Source organism: Chiloscyllium plagiosum, unplaced genomic scaffold (assembly GCF_037043375.1).
Source record: "Chiloscyllium plagiosum isolate Xiang-an unplaced genomic scaffold, Cpla_swu_hap1 HiC_scaffold_7, whole genome shotgun sequence".
In the NCBI taxonomy this organism is placed as follows: Eukaryota; Metazoa; Chordata; class Chondrichthyes; order Orectolobiformes; family Hemiscylliidae; genus Chiloscyllium; species Chiloscyllium plagiosum.
This window is the reverse complement of record NW_028270145.1, coordinates 69,920,305-69,948,100: the sequence shown is the minus strand read 5'-3', so window position 1 is coordinate 69,948,100 and position 27,796 is coordinate 69,920,305. Positions and strand designations below refer to the sequence as shown.

Genomic DNA, 27,796 nt, shown 5'->3' with positions numbered 1-27,796 from the left:
GTTACCATTTTGGGCTCCAGCTAATGAATGCATTCAGTTAACAGAATGGCTATTGCTGGCTGTTTGGTGAATGATTGCTTCCTGGTGAGACAATGGAGGAAAACCATGAAAAGCATGACAATGAAAGATCGACCCCATGACTTAATTCTTTGCATGCAGCCACACTGCAGATACATATAGTGAACGGGCCTTAGAGAATATATACATTAAAATGAGTGGGTGTGGGTTAATTAGCCTTTATAATCCCTGTATTCAGTTTTGGAGACTATACAATTTGGCCACAAAAGTTTCTTTACTTGTTAATAGTTTATGCAAAATGTATTTTCAGGTTGCTGTAGGCCCCCATCTGCTATTAAAGCGATGTTGGGTGCACACAGTTGGATGGTGCAATATTCCCAGAGGAAGAATAATTGCGTCACAGTCATTTACCATTCAATTGGCCATCAGTCAATTAGTGACAGGACGTCTGTCTCAGAGGCACTGGCCAATCAGACATTAAAACCCTTTAGTACCAGCAAAGCCAACAAGTGCAGAGGCTCATTCTGACACTGCACTCTGGGGTTACAAAGGCATTCTGTACTGGATTTGGACTTCTAACTTAATAGGATCATGGATTGAGAAGGCAGGGGTTTGAAGGTGACCCTGGGCGGGGGTGTAATACCCCTCAGTTCAAGGGTCTAATAATGAGTGAATTTTGCCTGCTGCCTTATTGGCCCTGCTGAATGCTTGGCATAGTGCAGCCTGTTAAATCCTGCAGTGGTATGAATTGCAGTTTTGAGAAAACTTGAAGTATTAACTCAATGAATTTCACCACAGATGCACCAACTTTGTTTTTATTTCACATTTGCAATGTCTGAAGTATCTTTTAATCTTTCTTAATTGTAGAATTCCTACAGTGCTGAAAGAGGCCATTCGGCCCATCGAGACGACACCCTCCCACTCTATCCCTGTAACCCCGCATTTATCATAGCTAATCCGCCTAACAAAGCCCTGGATGTTATGGAGCAATTTAACATAGCCAATCCACCTAACCTACACATGTTTAGACTGTGGGAGGAAACCAGAACACAGGTGGAAACCCACACAGACATAGGGAGAACATGCAAATTGCACACTGGCAGTTATTGGAGGCTGGAATTGAGCCTGGGTTCCTGGCGCTGTGAAGCAGCAGTGCTAACCACTGAGTCACCATGCCACCCAAGTTGAACTAGTACATGTTACATGCAGATGAAGTGCAGTGTGATTGAAATAGAGAAAAAAAACTAGAATTAGACATTTAAATGCTAGCCTAAACTAATATATAAACAAATTTGTTGTTTTAGGGAAGGTTAACAAGCTCCCTGCTGTTGTCACTTCACTCCTCCTATGTGTCTGAAGAATTAGAATTTCATACTGATCTAACTTAACTTGAATTAGAGAACTCGAGAATCTTTCAGCCATGCTTTGTGAATTCAAAGCTACTTCTATTATTCTGTAGTGTTAGCTCCCCACGGAGTTGCAAGCCCTGAAAAAGTTAGTGCATTGTAACATTTAGAACACAAGAAGGGTACCATGACAAACCTGTTTATTTTTTAAGAAAAACTTACACAAAGATTAATCATGCAAATGGGTTTGCATGCTCTGGATCAGTACTTCTATGAAAACAGAGAATCTTAGCAAATCTGTCAGCATCATTGGAGAAAGAGTGAGCATTTCAAGTCCAATACGATTCCTCTTTGGAGCTGACGAGATGTGGATAAGAGGTTTTGTGCTTTTGAAAATGGTGGGGAGAAGCAAGTGGAACAGAGGGGAAGGACAGAAAATGTTTAGTGAGGGAGATTTGAATTCAAAGGTGTCAGTACAACAGGCAAATGAACTGGTAATAGCTGCAGAAAAAAGATGAAGCGTAGCCTCGCTGTAGGTGTTAATAGTAGGATAGAGGTCCGCTCTGTTCGAAGCAAAGGCATGAAAACACAACCATGGGTGAGATACGACCATATCAAAATGGAGGACAGAATTCATGGTCTGACATTGTTGGATTCCATGTTAGGTTCAAAAGATTGTCCAAAGTGCCCAAGTGCAAAATGAGGTGCTGTTTCTCTCGGTTGTGTTGAGTTTCACTGGAACAATGTAACAGACCTAGGACAGAAATATGAACATATCGTTAAGGTGGTGTAAGAGACTGGCCAGCAACCAGAAGGTCAGAGTCATGCTAGCTGACTGCTGCTGTTCCACAAAGCAGTCACCGAGTCTGCATTTGGTTTTCCCACGATAGCAGAGACTTTGTTGCTCAGAATGCATACAAAGTAGATTTGAAAGGGGTACAAATTTAGACAATACTTCACCTGGAATAGTGTATAGTGAGGAGGGAGGTAAAAGGATAACTCCTACTTCTGCATTTGCATAGAAAGGTGTTTGGCATGACTGAGATTAGAGTGATGCTGGAAAAGCACAGCAGGTCAGGCAGCATCTGAGGAGCAGGAAAATCTATGTTTCAGGCAAAAGCCCTTCGTCAGGAATAAGGCTAGGAGTGACACCTCCATCCGCCATGACCAGGGCCTCCAAGCCCTCTGTTTTTTCCTCTTCTGATGTCCCCACCAGTACACTTCCACTGACACTCTCATTCATTTTGGCTGAACTGGTTCTCACCCTTAACAATTTCTCCCACTTCCTCCAGACAAAAGGGGTAGCCATGGGCATCCATATGGGCCCCAGCTATGCCTGTCTCTTTGTTGGCTACGTGGAACAGTCTACCTTCCGTAGTTACACCGGCACCACTCCCCACCTCTTCCTCCGCTACATTGATGACTGCATTGGTGCCACCTCATGCTCCTGCGAGGAGGTTGAGCAGTTCATCAACTTCACCAACACATTCCATCCTGACCTTAAATTCACCTGGACCATCTCAGACACCTCTCTCCTGTTCCTGGACCTCTCCATCTCCATCAATGACGACCGACTCAATACTGACATATTTTACAAACCCATCGAATCCCACAGCTACCTGGATTACACCTCCTCCCACCCTAACTCCTGCAAAAATGTTATCCCGTATTCCCAATTCCTCCACCTCCACCGCATCTGCTCCCAGGAGGACCAGTTCCACCACAGAACACACCAGATGGCCTTCTTCTTTGAAGACCGTAATTTCCCCTCCCACATGGTTAAAAATGCCCTCCAATGCATCTCATCCATGTCCTTCACTCTGCTCCATACCTCCAACTGCAACAAGGACAGAACCCCCCTACAAATGGAACATTTCCGCCACCTACAAATGGACCCCACCACCAGAGATATATTTCTATTCCCAGCCCTTTCTGCGTTCTACAAAGACTGTTCCCTCCATGACTACCTGGTCAGGTCCATGCCCCCCAACAACCTACCCTCCCCTCCTAGCACCTTCCCCTGCCACCGCAGGAATTGCAAAACCTGCACCCACACCTCCCTCCTCAACTCCAAGGCCCCAAAGGAGCCTTCCACATCCACCAAAGTTTCACCTGCACATCCACTAATGTTATTTATTGTATCTGTTGCTCCCGATGTGCTCTCCTTTACATTGAGGAGACTGTACGCCTTCTCGCAGACTGCTTTAGGCAACATTTCCAGGACACCCACCTCAATCAACCCCACTGCCTCGTGGCCGAACATTTCCACCCCCGCTCCCAGTCTGCCGAGGACATGCAGGTCCTGGGCCTCCTTTGCTGCCACTCCCTCACCAGCCAACGCCTGGAGGAAGAACGCCTTACCTTCTGCCTCTGAATACTTCAACCCCAGGGCTTCAATGTGGACTTCACCAGTTTCCTCATTTCACCTCCTGCCACCTTACCACGGTTCCAACCTGCCAGCTCAGCACTGTCCTCGTGACCTGTCCTACCTGCCTATCTTCCTTCCCACCTATCTGCTCCACCCTCCTCTCCGACCTATCACCTTCATCTCCACCTCCATCCATCTATTGCACTCTTAACTATCTTCTCCCCAGCCGCAACCCCCTCCCATTCTTCTCTCCACCCCGGAGGCTCCCAGCCTCATTCCTGATGAAGGGCTTTTGCCCGAAACATCAATTTTCCTGCTCCTTGGATTCTACCTGACTTGTGCTTTTTCAGCACCACTCTAATCTTGACTGATCTCTAGCATCTGCAGCCCTTTTACTTGTGCCATGACTGAGATGCTGACCAGGGTGTCACAGAGGAATGCTGCCTTTGAAAGTGCTGACAGGGAAAGCGAGTGGAAGGTGATGGCATCATGTTGGAGGTGACCAAAATGAAAGAGGATGGTCCTTTTGAATCCAGAGGCTGGTGGGGTGGAAAATGAGGACAAGGGAAACCCTATCACAATTCTGAAAGGGAGAGGAAGGAATGGAAGCAGACATCAGATGACCCAATGGGTCCAGAGTGGCGGATGGAATGTAATTTACATAAAAGTGATGTGTTGCATTTGGTAAGCCAAATCTGGGCAGAATTCATACAGTAAATGGCAGAGCTCTTGGGAATGTTGCTGAACAAAGAGACCTGGAGGTGCAGATGCTTAGTTCCTTGAGACTCAATTCGCAGGTAGACAGAGTGGTGAAGAAGGCTTTTGGCATGCTTGCATTCATTGGTCAGTGCATTGAGTATCGGAGTTGAGAGGCACGTTGCATGTACAGGACATTGGTTAGACCACTTTTGGAATACTGCATACAATTCTGGTCGTCCTTCTAAAGGAAAGGTGTTGTTAAATTGAGAGGGTGCAGAAAAGATTTACAAGGATATTACCAGGGCTGGAGCTATAGGGAAGAGGCTGTAAATAGGCTGGGTATTTTTTTCCCTGGAGCCCCGGAGGCTGAGGGGTGACATTGGAGAGGTTTATAAAATCATGAGGGGCATGGATAGGGCGAATAGCCAAAGTTTGTTTTTCCTAGGGTGGAGGTGCTCAAAACTGGAGCCATAGTTTAAGGTGAGGGGAAAATATTTTAACAAGACCTCAGCATTAACTTTTTCCTGCAGAAGGTGGTGTGTGCTGCCAGAGGAAATGGTGGAAGCGAGTACAATTCCAACAGTTAAAAGGCATCTGGATGTATATATATAAACAAGAAGGGTTTGAGGGATGTGGGCTGAATGCTGGCAAATTGTACGAGTTGAGATTTGGATGTCTGGTCGACATGGATGATTTCGACTGAAGGGTCTGTTTCCAAGCTCTATCACTCTGTGAGAAATGGCTCAGACACAGTTGAAGGTCCTGTCATGCAGTCATTGTAGTATCATCGTAAAAGGTAGGAGGCAGACAGAAACTGGGAGAATGGTCCAAGCAGGAAGCAGGACGTGAGAAAGTATAGTTGTTGTGGGATTTGATGGACTTGTCACAAGTGATCTCATACCAAGTTGTGTTTCATCTTATTGTTTCTTATACAGGGTGCTTAAGGCACCATGTGTGCAATCATAGAATCTCTACAAAGTGGAAGCAGATCATTTGGCCCATAGAATACATGCAGACACACCAAAGAATATTCCACCCAAACCCACTCCTCCGCTCTGACCCTGTATTTCCCATTGCTAATCCACCTAGCCTGCACATCCCTGGACATTAGGGACAGTTTTTAGCTCAGCCAATCCACCTAACCTGCGCATCTTTGGACTGTGGGAGGAAACCGGAGTACCCGAAGGAAACTCACGCAGACGTGGGGAGAATGTGCAAACTCCACATAGACAGTCAGGCAGTCACTCCAAGCTGGAGTCACATCCAATACTGTGAGGCAGCAGTGCTAACCACTGAGCCACCATGCTGTCCCATTGTTGTCCAGTTGCTCAGAAGGCTTGTGAAACTGGTATTGTACTGTATTTTCATCTGACTTTTTTTAATTACCCAAAATTGCATTAGTGGTCATTTGTATTTTTTGTTCATTGATTGTATATACAGAAAATGTACCCCGCAGAAAGTTATTCAGTATTCCAATATAATTGTAGGTTAAAAATCTATGCATTTTAAATTGCATAAATTTTCAGTACATGATAAATTCAGGAATTGCTGTGAACGTGTTTGAACATTAGGATGAGATACTTTGTATTTCTCTTCTACCCACTCCTTAATTGGAGGTCAACTTCAAAGATTGGATTCAAATCTCCTGGTTATTGATCCCTGAGAACATAGTATCCCTGGGAAGTTGCCATCCTTACCTAATCTGACCTCTGTGATGACAGCACACACAATCTAGACCAATTCCCTTTCAATTTTCTGATTAATAGAAAACTGATACTGGCTACCATCAGCAAGCTCTTTTTGAAAATTATATTATGGAAAAGATGGCAGAGACTTAGTATCCTGGATCTTCACACTCTTTATATTATGCAATGATCTCTCAAGTTTCTTGGAATGGAGGGAAGTTTGAACCGAGGCCTATGTTTGATAAAGACTCAGGTTGATCATTGACATGTGAAGACAAGTGAGAGTTTTTGTTATGTAGCCGTGACCATGAGATGGACAGATGTAGGATGACCCTAAGAAGAGAGCAAAGAATTGTGTGTGAGGGAATGTGATTACTCCGAAATGTAATTCTAGTAGTCTCTTGGATCTTTGAACCAGTAGTGAGGAATGTTAGCTGCCAGACATGATCACAGTTGCAGACTTCAATGGGGTACATCGGTTTACTTTTGCATACTCATATTTCTGGTTCCATATTCATGACACAGGACACAGGACACGAAAACAGGGGCAGTACATTGAGTACAGTGCTTCTTTCTAGCATCCCTATCCAGAGAAGCCAGCAATAAAGTCATTGTTTTCTACAACTGCATGACATCTCTAATAACTTAAGGTTTATCTTGCAGTACAGGGAACACTCTGCATTCGTAAGCATGCATGCACATTGATTACTGAGGAGAAATTCATGCAATTAAAAGGCCTACTTCTTATGTTAACGAAGCTGGAGTAGTTCTATTTGCTGTATTAAAGGAAGTGAAATTTGATGGGCAGATGACTTTCTGGAACTGGGTCAGTAAATTTGTGGCATGATTGTATACTGCAGTGATTTATGATACTATCAACTTGATAGAGCATCCCATTTGTGGATTCTAACAGTCACACTAGAGGTTAGTGCTTGACTGGATGTCAGGGATAGAAACATTTCAATTACAATAATTTGACACAGTAAAATCTGTTAGAGCAATGCTGTTGAAAGTTTACCAATGCAGCAGCTTAAATACTTGGCAAAGGTCTTGACAGTTGCTGCATTGCAGATGCTATTGCACTGTTATTGCTAGGTTCTGAGGGAAGCAATGATCTAATAATCCAGAGAGCCAGGTAATATGCTGGGGACTAAGCTTCAAATCCCAGCATGCCAGATTGTGGAATTTGAAATCAATAATAAAAAGAAAATCTAGAGTTAAAGTTTTAATGATAACCATGAAACTACTGTTCATTGTCATATTAAATAAAAGTCTAGCTTACAAATGTTGTTTTAGTGAGTGAAACTGCTGTCCTTACCTGGCCCGACCTACGTGACCTTTGAGCATTCAGTCCAGGCCAATTCTGATTTGATTTGCTAACTAATAGGAAAACGTTCCCCCCCCGCAACAACACACAACTTTTAATTTCTTAAAGTACCTGGAGAATGGTGGTGAGACGGGAGATGAGTTGTGGTTGGAGCCCTGTTGAGAGCAACGTGTTTGGGCCAAGTTCTGGATTGGGGGCTGAATGTATTGTGGGCCAGAGCGGGGAGCCGAATGAGTCCTGATGGAGGCTGCGTGGCCTTGTGTTCTGAAGCATGGCAGGCACCGATTCATGTTGGAAAAAGACCATAACTTGAGTACTTTAAAGACATTTTTTTATTCTCATTCTGGCCTTTTAAACTCTGTATTTCCACAATAATCTGTTTGTTTTTTTACTAAATCGGTTCTGCTATACATGATAATCCCGTTCTCGTGTAATCTTGTGTTATATGAAAATCGTGCAGTAGCAGTGCCATTTAAACTAATGGGGCTGGAACCACGTTATAACCAATATACACTTTAAAAGTTCGTGCTTTAGAAACTGTGCCCTCCAATTCATCAATTGTGTTACAACGAATTCACGTTAATGAAACACATGTTATAGTAGAATGACCTGTATTTCAATTCAGTGACAACACTTAACGTACCTGTACCTAAGATGGCGCCGAAAGGCACTCATTTCAGCGAACATGACAACAAATTCTATTCTATTCTATTCTGATACTGGCTGGTATAGGAAAACTCTTTTGAAGAATTATTTTTGCCTCTGACTATATGTTAATGTTTATTATTTTCTGTCTGGAAAAGAAGTCCACACTCTCTCTCATGTTGCGAAGGGTTCTTGTAACACAGTGTTCCGACCTCTGAGCCAGGAAACTTGGGTTCAAGTCTGATGTGCTCCAGAGGTGTGTAAAACATCACTAAACATGTTGAAAATATATAACTGATTTTCTTTTTCTGACTGTTAGCCACCTCTAAAACTTTGTACGTGGTGGTCGTCAGTTTGCTGGTGGTAGATGCTTTTGGAACTCATAGGGCAACAGTTCCTCCTCACAGAAGAGGGAGCAGTCTGGTACATGATAGTCTCTATGATAGTCTGCAATGCCAACTAACAAGTAGATGCCCGCAAACCTAAGTGAAAGGCAGCCTCAGTGATCAAACACACATCCATCTGGTTTGATTGTAGATGCACTATCACATGGACTGCCAGCTTGTGTGTCCTTGGGCCAAACTAATTTGAATTATCTGTATACCTTGTGAAAGGACTACTTTGCCTTACTCATCATTAAATATAATAGTAGTGATAAAGTGGCCTGTCATTATATACATGCAAGGAAGATTTACTATTTCATATCAATCCATGTTCCTTTTATCTAAAGAGTAATTTATTCAAGGTGCGAAATGTAACTGAGTTATAAACATGAGACATAAAATCAGTTAAATTTCATGATCTGGCACAGCCTCTACTTGCAGTTTGATAGAAGTACATTTTGAGGCATGTATTTGTTTCAGAGAAGATGTTTTTGTGCAATAACCATTGTTCTGTTACTCATCACCCTATCACCAGCATAATACTTTTCCAGGTATAACAGAAAGGGAAAATGAGGAATATCACACTACTGCTCAACCACCTGCATCAGGCAAGACACTAGACTTCTCAAATTCCTCACCAGCCATGTGCATTCTCAAATGCCAGAGAGAATTGGGCAATCCTGTTATTATTAGTCAAAGGCCAATTCTTCAATTTGGAAATTACTGGTTGGATATTTGCAGGAGAGGGGCAATCTGGAGAACTTGAAAAATAGTGCTCAGGACCTGGATACAGAGGTCCTACCTGATTTCAGACAGATCCAATCTTTGCTGCCAGGCAAAAGAAGCCAGACTGCAGTCAATTACAAATTAGTAGATTGATGAAAACCTTTCTGTTAAACTATTAGTCTGAGTGTAAAAATCCTGAATCCACCTCTCTCCTCTACCTGGGGGTCTACTTCAGCCTGGCTGAGGAATCCTGGCCGGCGAACTGGCAGGAGCTGGAGGCCAAAGTCTCGGCTCGCCTAGGCCGCTGGACAGGACTGCTTCGAGTGCTATCTTACAGGAGGCAAGTGCTGGTCATAAACCAGCTGGTAGCTGCCATGCTGTGGTACCGGTTGGTCCCTCCTCCTGGTTTTGTCACTGACATCCAGAGAACGTTGGTCGACTTCTTCTGGGATAAAAAGATGCACTGGGTCGCTGCGCAGGTTCTGAGTCTCCCTATTGAGGAGGGCGGTCAGTCGCTGGTGTGCGTCCGCACCCAGGCCGTGATGTTCCGCCATCAAACCTTGCAGCGATATCTTTATGTCGAGCCTCCTCCTAGGTGGTGCGCCCTGGCGACGTACTTTTTCTGCCAAGTGCATAACCTCAACTAAGACACGCAGCTCCTGTTCGTCGACCATGACGGTTTAGAGGTCGCCCTCAGGACGCTCCTGTCTTTTACCAGGACCTGATCACTGTCTGGAACATGGTTGAATCGCGTTGCCCCTACCCTCCGGCAGGATTAGCGGCTGTCGTCAGGGAACCGTTGCTCAGGAATCCGCACCTCCGTACTCGCGGGTTCGAGTGGCTGTCAGAGGGAAGGACTGTGGCGGCGAGGGTGACCAGGGTTGGGGATGTGCTGGGTGGCGGGGGCCTGGACTGAATGCTGCCGCAGGATATAGCGAGTGGGGCAGCGGTAGACGTCCGGCATATGGCCACTGCCATTTGATGCCTTAAAGCGGTGGTGCTCGGCACCAACATGGTACACCAGTTGGAGGATTCTCATGTGTGCGGTGGAATCCTGTCTGAGCTAACCCCTGCCTGGACTCAGGAACCTGAGCCGCCTCCGGAATTTTAGTTTTGTCCCTTTTAAGGACATAAAAAGGCGGGCCCTGTACAGACTGCTGCTGCACACCGTCCACTTCTTCTCCCTCATCCACTGCCCGGACACAGCTTGGCGTGCCCATTTTCCACTGGGTGGTGCGGAACCCAGTGGAGGGCTCTCTATGAGGGAGTCCTAATCCTTTCTCTCGGGGATCTGGGGTGGAGGGTGCTGCACGCAGCAGTCCCTTGCAACCTCAGATTGAGGTGGTTCATGGACTCCCAGCCCAACTGCTTGTTCTGTGATGCTGTGCAGTCCGTGGACCATGTGTACATTGGGTGTGGGAGTTTACACTCCCTTTTTGATTTCCTCAAAAACCTCCTCCTCTGTTTTTGGTTGCACTTCAGTCCCATGCTCCTGATCTTCGGACACCCAGTACGGAGGAGGGAGGGCAGGTCTGAAGACCTTGTGGGTCTGCTCCTGGGCCTGGCCAAACTGGCCATAAACAGGTCCAGGCAGCGGGCCGTGGAGGGGGTCGTTAGGGTCGACTGCCTTCCCCTCTTCCGTGGTTACGTTAGAGCCCGGGTGTCTCTGGAGAAGGAGCATGCGGTTTCCACCAACACCCTTGATTCATTAAGGGAGAGGTGGGCGCCGCAGGGAGTGGAGTGCATTATTTCCCTGTCCAATTCTATTTTGATTTAATCCCTGCCCTCCCCTTCACTGTTTGATCACACAGCATTGCCCTTTGATGTGAAGGGCACTGCTTGTCACTGGCCACTTGGGTGTTTCCTTTCTTCCTGGTGGTGGAAACTGAATAAAGATTTGTGCACTTTGTGTCTTTCACTGTGTCTCACACCTGCACACACACAACATGGATGCAGGGGGAAAAATAAGCCCTACTGCTGTTTGGCGGTAGTGTGGGGGTAAAAGAAGAAAAAAGAAACAGGAATGTCTGTTCACTTTAAGAAAAAGAAAAATCACTGCAAAAAAAAATAAGAACCCTCAATACGTGTTGTAGATGGATTAATGAGTTCCTTAAGTACTGCTGAAAAGCTTCAGTGCCCCAGAAAGAAAAAGCTTTACTCGTGGAATGTGAAACTTTGTCATTTTACTTGATTGTGAAAATTCTGCATATATTGCTCTCTAGTTTCTAGCCTGTTAGAATTTGGTTGCTTGCTCTGCTTGATGACATCACTATTGCTGGACACCTGAGGCTGGCTTTGATAGCTCCTCACCAGCAGGTTACATCCAGTGGGCAAAAGGTATAGAATGTCACTATTTCTGGTGTCATCTTAGATATAACGATGCCTAAATAGAAAACCTTAAGCATAAATTAGCAAAATAAAGGAGTAATGGTAAAATTGCGGCATTGCAGTCCTACAGCAAGAAGTCCATGCTGTGCTTCACATCGAGGATGGGATTGTGGTGTACTTGGAAGTGCATGGTAAAATAGGGCCAAGTCAGCATGGCTTCATGAAGTGATAGTAATATCTGACAAATCTATTAGAATTCTTTGAGAAGGTAATGAGCAAGTTAGTTAAAGGTGATCTAGTGGATGTGATCTGTTCAGATCTCTGGAAGGCCTTTGACAGGATGCTGCACAGGAGGCTGCTACACAGAATAAGAATTCACAGTGTTAGGGGCAATATTAGGTCATGGTTGGAGGACTGGTTGCCCGGTAGAAAGTAGAGAGTAGGGATAAAGAAGTATTTTTCATGATGGCAGCTGGTGTCTAATGGGGTTTTGTAGGTGTACATGTGAATAGTTTGATCTCAACATTATACATTCATGATCTGGATGTCTCATTAACTAAGGAACTAAGGGCATTGTTGTTCCATATGCAGATGGCAGAGAGATAGGTTGAGGAAGGAGGAAGGCTGCATTACGACTTGGGCTGGCTATGGGGTGGGACCTAGAAGTGGCAGATGGAATACAATGTGAGAAAGTATGAGGTTATGCACTTTGGTTGGAAGAATAGAGGTGTTGACTATTTTCTAAATGGGGAAAGTCTTCAGGAATCTGAAACACACAAACTTTGGAATCCTTATTTAAGATTTTTTTCAAGTTAATAGGCGTGTTCAGGTGGTAGTTGGGAGGCAAATGCAATTTATTTCAAGAGGGCTACAATGCAAGAGCAGGGATGTACTGCTGAACCTGCATACAGCTCTGGTCAGACGACATCTGAAATATTATGAGCAACTTTGGACCTCACATATAAGGGAGGATGTGCTCGTGTTGGAGGGGGTCCCGAGGAGTTCTACAACAATGAATGCAGAGATGGAGGGCTTGTCATATGAGGAGAAGTTGAGGATTCTGGGTCTGTACTCGTAGTCGGAGAGTCATTGAGCTGTACAGCTTGGAAACAGACCCTTCGGTCAATTCATCGATGCCGACCAGATATCCCAATCCAATCTAGTCCCACCTGCCAGCACCTGGCCCATATCCTTCCAAACCCTTTCTATTCATATACCCATCCAGGTGCCTTTTTAAATATTGCAATTGTACTCCCCTCCACTACTACCTCTGGTAGCTCATGCCATACATGTACCACCCTCTGTGTGAAAATGTTGCCCCTTTGGTCTCTTTTATATCTTTCTCCTCTCACCCTAAACCTATGCCCTCTAGTTCTGGACTCACCCAACCCAAGGAAAAAATTTTGTCTATTTATCCTATCCATGCCCCTCATGATTTTGTAAACCTCTAAGGTCACCCCTCAGCCTCCGATGCTCCAGGGAAAACAGCACCAGCCTGTTCAACCTCTCCCTATAGCTCAAATCCTCCAACCCTGGCAACATCCTTGTAAATCTTTTCTGAACATTTGCAAGTGTCACAATATCTTTCTGATAGGAAGGAGACCAGAATTGCATGCAATATTCCAACAGTGGCCAAACCAATGTCCTGTACAGCCGTAACATGACCTCACAACTCCAATACTCTGACCAATAAAGGAAAGCATACCAAATGCTTTCTTCACTATCCTACCCATCTGCGACTCCATTTTCAAGGAGCTATGAACCTGCACTCCAAGGTCTCTTTGTTCAGCAACACTCCCTAGGACCTTACCATTAAGTGTATAAGTCCTGCCAAGATTTGCTATCCCAAAATGCAGCCCCTCGCATTTATCTGAGTTAAACTCCATCTGCCACTTCTCAGCCCATTGGCCCATCTGATCAAGTTCCTGTTGTAATCTGAGGTAACCTTCTTCGCTGTCCACTACATCTCCAATTTTGGTGTCATCTGCAAACTTATTAACTATACCTCTTATGATCACATCCAAATCCTATATATAAATGACAAAAAGTAATGAATCCAGCACTGATCCTTGTGCCACTCCACTGGTCACAAGCCTCCAGTCTGAAAACAACCCTCCACCACCACCTTCTGTCTTCTACCTTTGAGCCAGTTCTGTATCCAAATGGCTAGTTCTCCCTGTATTCCATGAGATCTAACTTTGCTAACCAGTCTCCCATGGGGAACCTTGTTGAACACCTTAATGAAGTCCATATAGATCACGTCTACCGCTCTGCCCTCATCAATCCTCTTTGTTACTTCTTCAAAAAACTCAATCACGTTTGTGAGACATGATTTCCCACGCACAAAGCCATGTTTACTATCCCTAATCAGTCCTTGCCTTTCCAAATGCATGCACATCCTGTCGCTCAGGGTTCCCTCCAACAACTTGCCGACCACCGACATCAGGCTCACTGGTCTATAATTCCCTGGCTTGTCCTTACCGCCATTCTTAAACAGAGGCACCATGTTAGCCAACCTCCAGTCTTCCATTCTCGATGGAGTGTCAAAGATTGAGGGGAGTTCTGATTTGAAACTTACGGAATGCCAAGTGGCTTGGTTAGAGTGGACATGGAGAAGATACTTCCACCAATAAAACAGACTAGGAGCCGAGTGCACAGCTCATTTGAAGAGACAACCTTTCGAACTGAGGAAGAATTTCTTCATCCAGACTGTGGTGAATCTGTGGAACTCATTGCCACAGAGAGCTGTGGAAGTCAAGTCACTCAATGTATTTAAGACAGAGATAGATAGGTTCCTGATTGACATGGGGATTAATGGTTATGGGGCAAAGGCAAGAGGGTTGAGAAACCTTTCAGCCATGATTGAATGGCAGAGCAGACTCAACGGGCCAAATGGCCTCGTTCTACTCCTTTTATGTTATAGTATCCACACAGCAGGCTGGCTAAATTCTATCAAACTCCAACTTTGTGAATATTTACAGTTTCAGTTAATTACTTATGCCATTTCACTTTCCGCCCTTTTCAACAGAATCCATTTCATTTACATTTATCTGCTGCATTTACATTATTCTTTCTCTAATAGATTCCACTATCATCACAGATTGTTCAAATAAAGTTGAACTGTGTACAATTCTAGCAGTCATCAATCTATTTTCGTAATAAGCAGATGATTGGGAACTCATTTACAAGAATGATCTGTTTTGTTACTTTCCTGTAGATACAGCGGAATGATGTTTTGCAATTCGTACAGGTTTCAGGATTGCTGCAAGTCTGGAGGGCAGTTCACTGCACCCTGGTTACCTTGTGGGTTTCTGTATGCATCGTAAATACCTTCATGGATTGCAAGCATTTCCACTCTATTAATCTTAATCTAGCATGTGATGTCAAGAAACACATGTAGCGCTAGTCAGCTACTATGATGGTTTTATATTACATCCATTCTGTATCTATGCTGATTACAGCTGCAAAGGCTAGTTGCTTGGAAACAGATGTTGTAACATCTATCTTGTTGGCCTGTGGCCAACAATGAGAAGCAGTGAAAGGGAATTTGAGTAGCGCTGAGACCATGATAGGTCCTTTCTGCACAGTGTTGAAAGTTTGCAAGATTTAAGAATATTGCCATTTCTGGTAAGGGTCATTACGCTTATTTTTGTACTGCAGCAAGATCCTGGAGCTAATGCTGTATGTTATTCGCCATGCTCATTCATAATTTCTCTGCATCTGTTGATAATCTTGATCAAAGAGGTTCGCTTTCCTACTGAACTCTTTTGGCTGACTTTATCTGGAAATCTCAAGGTTGTAGACGCACTCATCTTATACCAAGAATCCTCTCACTGATCAGTATTTCAGTGATTTGATGACCAAAAAATCATATCTGGACTGTTACAGGCTCTTGAGGATACTGCAACAACAAGTTTTGTTTGAAGTAAATGTTACATGCTAACAGTCTTCATCATGAGTATTTAGATGATGACTCATTTCTGGAAAACTTAATCAGCTGCCTTGTTTATTTCTGTTTTTGCCTTTAAGGTATTTTCCTGTAGCATAACTGCAGTATGCTAATTTGAAATTGCAAATATTTTAAAGAGTTTTGTAAGGAAACGTTTAAAATTAAACAGCTACTGTGTGGATGAATAGTGCTGACAAGCTATTTTGGAGCATTTAAAATGTGATTAGTTTAGTGCTAATCCAAAGAGCCAGATTTTTAGCTAATTTTAACCTTTATTTTCTTAGTTAAACTGAGACAGAATCCAAGATCTGAAGAATTATGGCAAAGAAAATCAGGACCTAGCCAGAAAATCTCCATGAGCTTAACATTTAAAAGACCTTCAAGGTGAGTGCATATTAAGACCTATCAATAAAGTACCTACTTCAAACTGTAACAATTTTGCAGGTGAGTCACTTTTATTTGGGACGGTGATTTCATGTGGAGGGGGAAATTGCAAATTAAAATCCAAGAAATCATTGGTCTTCAACACTAATGACTTTCCTAAAATCATCTTCAGAGCACTTGAGCCCCTTTCGGTTGCATGTCTACCTCTTTGAATGCTGTAACAGTGGTGCATCAAGTTCTTAAATTTTCCAAAATTCCCTAGATGCTGGTAAGATTAATCAGATTAGAAACTGTGAATGCGACAACTATTTATTTAGAGAGGAGAGTGCAAACAGAAAACCACAGGGAAGTCAGCCTCATGTCTGTCGTAGGGAAAATACTCAAATCTGTTATTAAGGAGGTTATAGCAGGGATCTGGAAAATCTTTAATGCACCCAAACAGAGAAAAAATAGGTTTGTGAAAGGGAAATAGTGCTTGACTATTTTTGTGTGTCCTTTTAAAAAAAAATATGAAGCAACGTAGATAAAAGGGGAACTGGGTGAGGTCATGTACTTGGATTTCCAGGCGGCTTTTGACGATGTACAATTTAAGAGGTTATGAAACAAAAATAGACTTTATGGTGTATGGGTGACATATTAGCATGGATAAAGAATTGGTTGATGAACAGATAGTAGATGGTGAGTTGCTTTTGGGTTGGCAAGACGCCACACCCGAGATTGGTGTTGGAGCCTTCATTTATATATGATTTATAACTCTGCTAATGGAACAGGAATGTACGATTGCTAAATTTACTGATGACTCGAAAGGTAGTTGGGTGATTAAGGTGTAAAGAGAACATATGGAGTTAACAAAGGGATATTATTTAAGTGATTAGGCAAAAATTTGAGAGATGGAGTATAAAGTAGGCAAATGTGAATTTTTCCACTTTGACATGAAGAATAGAAAAGCTGCATATTATTTAAATGGAGCGAGGTTGATGAACTCTGAGCTACACAGGAATTTGAATCACCTTGTAGAATGAATCACAATAAATTAGCAGGCAAGTGATTAGGACTGCAAATGATGTGTTGCTTATTGTAAGGACAATATAATATAATAGTAGGAATGTTTTTCTGCAGTTATACCTGGCATTGGTGAGACCACATTTTTAATATTGTGTTCAACCTTGGCCTCCTTTATTTAAGAAAGAATGCAAGTTTGTTAGAAGCAGTTCAGCAAAGGTTTACTCAACAGATTCCCGGGTTGCAGGGGGATTATCTTACGAGAAAAGTGTAGAGGAATGAGAGGTAATTGTTTTTAATTGAAATACGTAAGATCCTAAGAGAACTTGACATGGTGGAAGAAACTAAAGTAGTAGATAGTTTATAAACCAAGGGGCTTCCCATTTACGGTGGAGATGAGAATCAATATTTTCTTGGAGTTTCAAAGACTCATAGAGGATCATTAAATACTTCTAAGGCAGAAGTAAGCAGATTCTTGACTGCGAAAACGGGGAGGCAGGAGTATGGATTTAAGGCCACACTTGAGATTGTATAGAATCGTGCAGCAGGCTAGAGGGGCTGTAAGGCATACTGCTGCTTCTTTTTGTACATTTCCCCCACCAGGAGAAGTGGCACCTCTTAGTGGCACGAGCTTTGCTGGCCCTCTTCTCCTATTAACTGACCTTCAATCCAGTGAAGTGGACTGGGGACATGATATTGTTGCTGAAGCATGCAGGTGTCCTGCCTTGTCACTACCCAGCCACTAAAACAAAATGAAACTCTTTTCTTGAGAATCTGTAGAGAATGATCAGAGAGATAAAATAAAATTTATCTGGTATAAAGTGAAGTTTAAAAATATGATTGAAAATTGTCATTCACTCACTACTAGAACTGCAATGATGTTCCAATGATGTTCAGTCTGGTTATGTCCTCTATGACTAACAATGTGAAGTGACTTATAGGAATACTGAAAACAGGAATAGGTTAATACCTAACAGTTTGTCTGAATTTTCCTATTGCTAATCATGGTGTAGTTGAGCTTGTGTTTTGAATTTCCAGTCAGATTAACTTGAAAAGACAATTAAAATGTCATTTTATATGAAGGAAGATTAAAAATAGATTAAAATCTCTGAGGGTCATCAATTTGATACAATAATACCAATAGCTTTTGGCTTATTTTTCTTAATTGCTTTGACAGGCATTGGTGCCGTATGTGTTGTAATACATACAGTCATTCTGTTTCAACAACATACTGAATAATAACACATTGCTTAAGTAAATTAATATTTTGAAAAAGTGCCATTAAATTTGCAGGTAGTATGATTATGTAACCTAAAAAGGAACAGGCCAGACCCTAACTGACTCACCCGATATTGTATTTTGACTAAATTCTCCGTAATGCTCAGCTGCCTTTGTTCAGCATCTCAGTTTATTATACAGCTTGCAGCACATGCAGTACATCTAAGCTTTACCTGTGGGAGCAACCTAGCTTTCTGACAGAAGAACTAATCCTTCACTATTGAAAAGAGAAAGCAAAGAAAAATGAAGCAAAAGCTGACCTTTTGCAGACCTCAATACCATTTTTATGCTGTTGCACTGCAAGTATCATGTGAAAGGAGTAAAATTGGTCTCATGGCAAATTAGCAGCATGCTATATTCTGTGCCAATTCTTTTTCCATTGAGTTGGAAATATTACCAAGATTTTTCAATTCAAGTGCAGGCAGTAATGACAAGAGAAAGCAGGTCTCCAAAAAGTGACTGAATTGTTAAATATTCTGTGAACTGTGATCAGGTGCAGTGAGACATTTACTAATTTGCTACTTTACACTCTTGGCATCAATCACTTACACCCCCTTTGCCTTTAATGACAAAGTTTCTAATCAATGAACATTTGACAAACATTTTGTTGGTGCATCAAAAAATTGTTAATTTGCAATACTTTAGGAGCTCCTTTACATGAATAATTCCTCTTAAATTACCAGTAGATTATGAATATTCTGTATTACAAAAATATACGCTCTTTAAGTGAAGAAATGAAATAATTTCTTCTTAAAATAAAACTTCCTTTTTCTATTATTGTAGCGTTTTGCATGTCAGTTCAGTGGTTGATAAGTGAATAAGTAAGCAGTATATATTGAAGGTCTGTTTTTTAGTGAGCACAGGCAACTGAGATTTTATTTTCACAGAGAACGTTGTTAGAAGAAAAATCAATTAACAATGTCATCTGGTAGAATGAAATCTACTACATACATCAACTTGTCCTCATTTCAACAAATGTGTTCCTTGATATTGACAATTCATCCATTTTGATCAGAGTGAAGCTTCATCCAAAATATGAGAGAAAGTGAGCACTGCAGATGCTGGAGATCAGGATCGAAGAGTGTGGTGCTGGAAAAGTACAGCCAGTCAGGCAACATCCGAGGAGCAGGAGATTCCTGACGAAGAGCTTATGCTCGAAATGTCGATTCTCCTTCTCCTCTGATGCTGCTTGACACTTTGACACTTAAACCAAAATATGCCGATCTTTGGCACAGTATGGTGAACGTTTTACATAACTGCTGTGTACATTACGAGCTTATGTAGAATTTTTGCACTGACAGAACTGAAGAGATTAGTTGATGTTTTCCTACTGTGTTTGTCTTTTAAAGTTTTTATTATTTTGCAACTCTCGCAACTCAAATGTGATTTTCAGTTACATGAATTGCTCCTGTTTCTGCCTGTAAAGTGAGCAGTAAAACTGTTGTGCCATAGCAAGGGAGAGTTCAATCTGCATTAATGTAGCCCTTATATTTCACGTCTCTTGTAGAATTTAGGTCAGGAAAGCTGCATAACATTCGTTATAGAAATAAATATGTGTATAAATATATATGCCATTCATCGTTTATATGCTGTGAAATATTCTCTGTCTAGAAGACATGGGCACACTGTAGAAAATACTTTGTTAGGATTTTCAGTCGAACCATTGAAATAAATATGTACCCATAAATTGAAAACTTGGGTTAGAGCACTATCACATAACATATTGCAAGTCTGAAATCGCATCCTCCTTAGGCAGCAGACATTCAAACAAATGTCTTCAGCGTCAACAAATTATCTTTACCATTCTTCTTGAAGGAGCTGCCCTCTCAAGATCAGTTATGGTTGTTGTCACCTGCAAAATAGACATACTAAGAAAATTTAAAAATGTGAAGATGACTTTATGAAAGACATTTCTAATGCTGAAACTCCATCCTTGGTTTGTAAAGTAAACCTTATAGTTCCTAACATTTGAGAAGTAGTCAAAGTATAAGTATCTGTAGGAAATCATTCATTTAATTATGTTTATAGTATATTATATGGAAATCAACAAAGAGTGGCAAAAATGATGTAGGTATGAAGGGAAAAAGCTTATAGAATATGGAGTAAAGGTAAAAGTTGCCATAGTTGCACTCTCTCATTAGACTGGTGGTAACTTAACCTAAGTGTCACCTCTCACCAAGTGAGTGGTGAAATTGAGAAGGCAGGACCTGCATGGTAACCTCAGCCAATTGAACCTGTCCTGTAATGTTACACTGCATTGCAAACCAGCCCTCCAGCCAACTGAGCTTACAGAATGTGGACGAAACTAGGTAGGAATACAAAAACAGCTTGCAAAAACTTTCACAAATAACTTGAAAGGAAAGTCCCTAATGTAAAAATTTGCCCCTTAGTGACAAAGACAGGAGAATTATCGTGAGAATGAGGGGATGGTAGGAATGTTTAAAGTAGTATTTTGTGTCTGGCTACATAGTAGACAACATAAATTATGTAGCAGAAATAAAAGATAACCAAGGGCCAATAAGAATGAGGAATGTAAATAAATTAATACCATGAAAGAAACAAAAGACTTGGAGAATCACAAGGAACCAAGTGCTACCAAACCTGCAACAATAGTGAATACATTGGTTATGATTTTTCCAAGCTTCCATAGATTCATTGTCAGTTTAGAAGTTACCAAATGTAACACTGCTGGACCTGAATGGAGAGAGAGAAAATCCAGGAACTGCAAGCCAGCTTGCCAAACATCTGGAGAGTCCTGGGAATCTTAAAAATACACTTAAATAATATTAGAGAATCCTCACAGAGAGACTAACTGATTTACAAAAGAACAATTGTATTTGATAAAATTATTAGAATTTTTCAAGCCTGAAAGAACTTGACCGGCCAGATTTAAAGGTGAATGACTTAGCACTAATGTGTGGATTTATGGACAATTATACTGCAGATGCAGTCCTGGCAACAAGAGAATGCTTGCTTTATACCTCTAAAACATTAAGCTCCTTTGTTTGCCATTAATTGTAAGTTTTTTAAAAAAGATTAGATTACCCATAGTATGGAAACAAGCCCTTCGACCCAACAAGTCCACACTGACCCTCCAAAGAATAACCCACCCAGACCCATTCCTCTACCTTATATTCACCCCTGACACTATGGACAATTTAGCATGGCCAGTTCACCTGACCTGCATATCTTTGGATTGTGGGAGGAAAACGGAACACCCGGAGGAAACCCACGCAGACACTGGGAGAATGTGCAAACTCAACACAGACAGTCGCCCGAGGCTGGAATTGAAACTGGGTCCCTGGTGCTGTGAGGCAGCAGTGCCAACCACTTTTATGGCTTGAGTGTGTTGTGACATTGAAGATCTGCAAACAGGTTTAGCATTCAGTTTCTCCAATTTCTAAAATAACAAGAGTGTCCCAGAGGAAATGGTCTCTGTGGGTAGCAGATAGGGGTGGAGAGGGAAATATATTTTTGGTAGTGGGGTCTGACTGTAGGTGACGAAAATGGCAGAGGATATCCAGAGATTGGTGGGGTGGAAGGAGGAGATTGGGGGGTTCTATCCTTGTTGCAGTTGGAGGGGTGGGGTTCAAGGACGGAGGTGCGGGAAGTGGAGGAGATGTGATGGAGGGCATCGTTGGTCACAGAGGAGGGGAAATTGTCCTTGAATAGGAGGACGTCTGGGAAGTTCTGAAGTGGAATTACTCATCCTGGGAGCAGATTGGTGGAGGGGGAGGAATTGGGAGTAAGGGATTGTGTTTTTGCAGGAGGGGGCTTGGAGGACTTGTAGTCCAGATAGCGTGGGAGTCGGTAGGTTTGAAATAGATGCCAGTGTTGTGTCAATTATTGGAGATCGAGGTGGAGAGGTTCAGGAAGGGGAGGTATGTGTCAGTGATGGTCCATGTGAATTTGAGGTCAGAGTGAAAGGTGTTGGTGAAGTTGACGAACTGTTCAATCTCTTTCTGGGTGCGTGAGGTGGTGCCAATATTGCCATCAATGTAGCAGAGGAAGAGGTGGGGGATGGTGCTGGTGTAGCTGCAGAAGAGGGACTATTCCATGTATCCTATGATGAAGCAAGCATAGCTGGGTCCCATGAGGGTGCCCAAGGACATGCAAATCCTGGGCCTCCTCCATTGCCAAATCAAAGGCACCCGCCAAATGGAGGAAGAACACATCATCTTCAGCCTTGGGACCCTACAACCATACGGCATCAACACTGACTTCACCAGTTTCCAAATCTCCCCACCCCCACCTCATCCCAGATCCAACCCTCCAAAGTGGCACCGCCCTCTTGACCTGACCTACCTGTCCATCTTCCTTCCCGCCTATTCACTCCACCCTCGCCACCAACCTATCACAATCACTTCCTACTCCACTCACCTATCGCCTTCCCACCTACTCCCCCCACCCCCCCACCCCCCCACCCCCCCACCCCCCTCTCCCCAGCCCCTTCCACAACCCCTATTTATCTCTTAGCCTTCTTCCACTCCACATTGAAGGGCTTATGTCCAAAACGTCAACTCATCTACTCCTCGGATGCTGCCTGACTTGTTGTGCTTTTTCCAGTGCCACATGTTTCAACTCCTGACTCTCCAGCATCAGCAGTCCTCACTTTCTCCGAAGACTGTAGTGTGTCTTGTAAATGAGTGAAAATGTTAGTATTGATGCATTGTAGAATAGAGAGCAAATGAGAGTCAGTGAATAATACTACTTGTGGAATTAAACCGAGCATGCTGGAGGAACTTAACGGCTTCTGTTGAGAGAGAAACTGGTAACATTTCAAGTAAATGTGATGCTTTGTTTTAATACGTTTATAGAAATGTATGTCAATGTAGGCATGGTACCAACTTTGCAGATAGCACCAAAATAGATGTGGTGTAGTGGACAGTGAAGAAGAATATCTGAGTACAATGGGACCTTGGTCAGGCCATAGAATCCCTACAGGATGGGAGCAGGCCATTTGGCCCATGGAGTCCACACCAGTCCTCCAAAGAGCATTCCACCTAGCCACACTCCAACCCCTACCCCACCCTATCCCCATTTCCTATTGGTTAATCTATCTAGCCTGCACATCCCTGGATATTGTGGGCAATTTAGCATGGCCAATCCACCTAACCTGCACACCTTTGAACAGTGGGAGGAAACCAGAGTACCCGGAGAAAACCCACACAGATACTGGTAGAATATGAAAAATCCACACAGATGATTGCCCAAGGCTGGATTGACCCCGGATGCCTGGCTCTGTGAGGCAGCAGCACTAACCACTGAGTCTACGTGCCACCCATGGACTAATGGGCCAAGGAGTGGCAGATGGATTTTAATTTAGATAAGTGTGAGGTGTTGCATTTTAGTAAGCCAAACCACGGCAGCACTTGTATTGTTATTGGTAGGACCCTGGGGATTGTTGCAAAACAAAGAGACCTAGGGTGAAGGTGCACAGTTCTTTGAAAGTGGAGTTGAAGTTGGTGATGAAGAAGGCATTTGGCATTTTTGCCTTCATTGTCAGAATATCGAAGGTAGGAGTTGGGAAGTCATTTAATAGGACAGTTGTGAGGCTACCTATAGAAACTGCGTCTAATTCTGGTTGCCCAGAAAGCTGCTGTTAAACTTGAGGGTGCAGAAAACATTTATAAGGATGGAGGGTTTGAACTAGAGGTAGAGGCTGAATAAGGTGGGACTATTTTCCCTGGAGCATTGGAAGCTAAGGGTGATCTTATAGAGGTTTATAAATTTATGAAATCATGAGGGGCATGGATAGTATGAATAGCCAAGATATTTTTCCTAGGGTTAGGGAGTCTTAAATTAGAGAGTATAGTTTTGAGGGGAGAGATTTAAAAAGGACCAAAGGGTTAACTTTTTTTCATGCAAATAGTGTGGAATGAGATGTCAGGAAGTGTGGAGTGGGTTCAGTTACAACATTTAAAAGGCATCTGGCTGGGTATATGAATAGAAAGGCCTTAGAGGGATATGGGCCAAATGCTGGCACATGGGACTAGGTCAGATTGGGATGTCTGGTTGGCATGGATGAGTTGGACTGAAGGGTCTGTTTCCATGCGGTATGACTCTCTATAGCATCTTGATAACGACAACGTAAAGCAGAATTTTGGATGAGTAGGAGAGTGAAGTGTGGAGGGATGTTGGAACTTCTGTAAGTTTTGAGATATTTTTAAAGTTCTATAAGTAGTTTGTTTGGATTTAGAATTAGAGTAATCTCTACAACGCTCCGCAATGAACATGATTTGCAGTACCTAGTAAAACTATAGAAGTTAGCAACTGGTTTGCTTGAGATGTTTAATTTTACCAAGTTCAGAACCATTGCTTTTATAACTCTGAGACCGACCCTTGTCATAGAAGTGAAGTATTTGGGGGTTTGTGGCTAATTGTTCATTACAGGCAAGGATGATTTACATGTAGCACAATCTGTATGAACATGAGAATTGTGCATTGTCTTGGAGCAGGAAGCTAGTAAATGTTAAAGTATTTCACAGAAGATTACACACCTTTCATTTAGATTTTATTGTCACATGTACTCAAGTACAGCAGTACAGTGAAAAGTATCTAATGTTGCCACATGGTTCCTAGGTACTAAAAAAACCTTAGGTACAAAACAGTAACAGAAACACAGTTAAAAGGTTATGCATTACAGACCGTCATAGGACAAGCGGAAAAGTCACGAAATAAGGTAGCAGTTTAGATTTAAGTCCTTAATATAAAACTAGAAAAATAAAACAATAAAGTAAAAAATTCAACAGATATGGCAGTTGTTGTACAAGGAGGTAAAGGTCTGAAAGGGCGAATGCTGAGCAATGTCCTGAGTGACCCCCAATATGATGATGATCACCCAGCTTCATGGGAGAACAGCTTAAGATCTTGAAGGAGTTTCCTCGTTCTTTATGGGTATTTATCATTGTAGTATAATTGCACATAGTTGCAATAATGGAACAGATTACATGTTTAAGACAAGTCTCTTCTCGTTAATCTGGCTGGTAGCTTTCCTCTGGATCAAGCCTGCCCTGTAGATCACAGAACCACAGAATTATAATGGTGCAGGAGGAGGGTGTTTAACCCATTATGCTTGCAGCAGCTCTTCAAACAAGCATTACTACCTAGTGCCAATCTCCTGCTTTCTCCCCATATCCTTGCACACAGTTTCTATCCAAACAATGATCCAATACACACGTGAATGCCTGCCAAGAAAGAGTAAGAAGGCAACAAATCAACCTGATGTCTTCTGCAACATGATGAGTATTGGTGAGAATTCTTAAAGGAGTAAGTGCTGTCAAAATACTTCAGGCCAAAGAGAAGTATGATTTTCAAACAATATACATTCTAGCCAGGGTATCAGTCAGTCTGTGAAATAGAAGCTAATTGCTATGACGCTGCTGTGTGCTGTGTAAATTTGATATACTGATAGATGAACTAATGCATGGACAATTAATTGAAAGTATTTTTAATTCTGTGTATAATGGAATATTTTCTCTTGGAGGATAAGGTAATCTAAGTTTGGAAAAAGGCAGACATTGGCTATCCAAATTGAATATACCATGTTAGGTTCCAAGGAGTTACATGGGAATTCATCAAAAGTGCAAGGGTTACAAACAGGTGGATTTCAGTAATTTCTTCAACACATGCCCCCATGCTTGGAAACCTTAAAAAAAAAACCCAGATTTCATAAATGCTTATTGAGTCACAATGCTATATCCAGCTTGATGCCATCAGTGTTAAGGGGAACTATTTTGCAAAGATGTATAGGAAGTCAAAGAAATAAAATTCATCAGTTCGACATAAGAACACATTCTTACATGAGTATCTGTGGTGAAACGGTTAAAAATTATGTCCCAATACATGTGTGAATCTAACCGGAATGGAGGTGTTGCTTAGTCCTGTGTGAATCTTATTACACACCTCCCCGTGTGAATCTTCTTATCTGTATGTAACCAGAATGGAATGTGTTTTTTAGCCTTGCTCTGCTGTTCACATGAATGTTTATATCTGGAAAAGAGTATATCAGCTGGAAAAGTCTCCAGTTCGGTGAGTCTGCTCCGGGGTTACGTTTAACCGCCGAGCGTGGGTTGTTGGCAACCGCTCTACGAGAACTGACGGCTCCCAGTTCCGGTAACATGTAGAGTGAGTATAAGCCAGACCCGGGAGTCTGCTCCGGGGTTACGTTTAACCGCCGAGCGTGGGTTGTTGGCAACCGCTCTACGAGAACTGACGGCTCCCAGTTCCGGTAACATGTAGAGTGAGTATAAGCCAGACCCGTTGTAAGTATGAGACCTGGTTGTGGCGACGCTGCGGGGAATAAAATGCTCATATTCTAGCAGACTCGCCTCTTGGTCATTTGTTCTGTGTCAGACTACTCTCCTACGAACCTGACCTTGAAAAATTTTTAAAACAGTATCCTACAATGTGTATAACGACATTATAGAAGCTAAAGCACCAACTCATCTTATGGAATACTTAGTTCAAGATGCACACATCAAATCCAAACCTTGTGGAAAAGGAATTGCTCAGAAACGTGAGTACAGGATCCGCAAATACGAATACTGTGCAGTGTGTCCAATTCAGGGTGAGGTATGCACAGTTGTGTTTCAGAATCCTTTCTTCCAGTAGTGATATTAACTAATGCAAAACAATAAACAGTCATGAAAAGATACATAATAGAAAGAAGGAGAAGATTTGGCCATGCTGTGTGCAGAAATCTTCAAGCAATAGAACATTACACGTGCATATTTTGAGAACCATTATCCCTGCTGTGACAAATCTGTAAGCAAGACGATAAATTGAAAGTGCATATTAGGACACCCACAGGATAAAACCCTACTGGTACACTATTCAGCGTATAGCAAAGGTTTAGTCAGAGGAGGGAAATAAAAATATGAAAGCACCAACTGAATTGGAGACAGGTAATCACCTTCACATGGCAGTGACAATTCTTTAGCCACCACCACCAATTATCTGCTTTTATGAAGACATTCTTGTTGAATCAAATGACCAAGCCATGCATTAAATCTATCAGTACCAAGTGGTTGCTCTGTATCAATGTTTATCTTTTGGATGCCAGCACCAAGTGGGACACAAGATGCTTAGAGCAGACCAAGAGCATTTGAAGACAGTATATATGAGGATACATTTCCTTTCCTGATGAGTGATATTAATCATCTATCTCATCAAATTGATTACACTGAACAACAACAGATTCATAAATCTCATAATTAAAGAGACTTTCTAATCTAAAAGACTGTTTCTGTATTTAGTGTTCAACTTGCCTGTGTTTTCTGAGAAATGACTTGATGTACTTAAGTTTGTTGTTCTAATTCAAATTAAAGATTTAATTCAAATTAGTTAAATGTCAGGAAGAATGCATATTCAATGGATTTATTGTTTCACATTTGCCTGTTTAGTCTGGATAATTGAATACTGTATGCTTGCATTATGTAAGCCTGTTGATAGAGCTAGTAAGTCAAGTGGCTGACCTCCACACAGATTTCAAGAAAGGATTTGGATTCTGAGCTGTGGAGGGGTGTTTGTTGAAACTTCTGCAAGTTCTGAGGTATTTTAAAGTTCTACAAAGATACTATTTGGATTTAGAATGAGAATCATTCTCGCATTGTTCTGAGGTACAAAAGATAATAGACAATAGACAATAGGTGCAGGA

The 27,796-nt window shown here is 42.3% G+C and overlaps 1 protein-coding gene across 3 annotated transcripts in view; it reads left to right on the top strand.

Annotated features, from left to right (window-relative positions):
• Window positions 1–27,796, top strand: part of csrnp3 (cysteine-serine-rich nuclear protein 3) — a 248,138-nt gene that overhangs the window by 122,053 nt on the left and 98,289 nt on the right. For all 3 annotated transcript variants that reach the window (XM_043693912.2, XM_087989110.1, XM_043693911.2), the window contains exon 3: window positions 15,759–15,858. The gene's annotated coding sequence lies outside the window, so the exon portion shown is untranslated. The remainder of the gene's footprint in view (window positions 1–15,758; window positions 15,859–27,796) is intronic.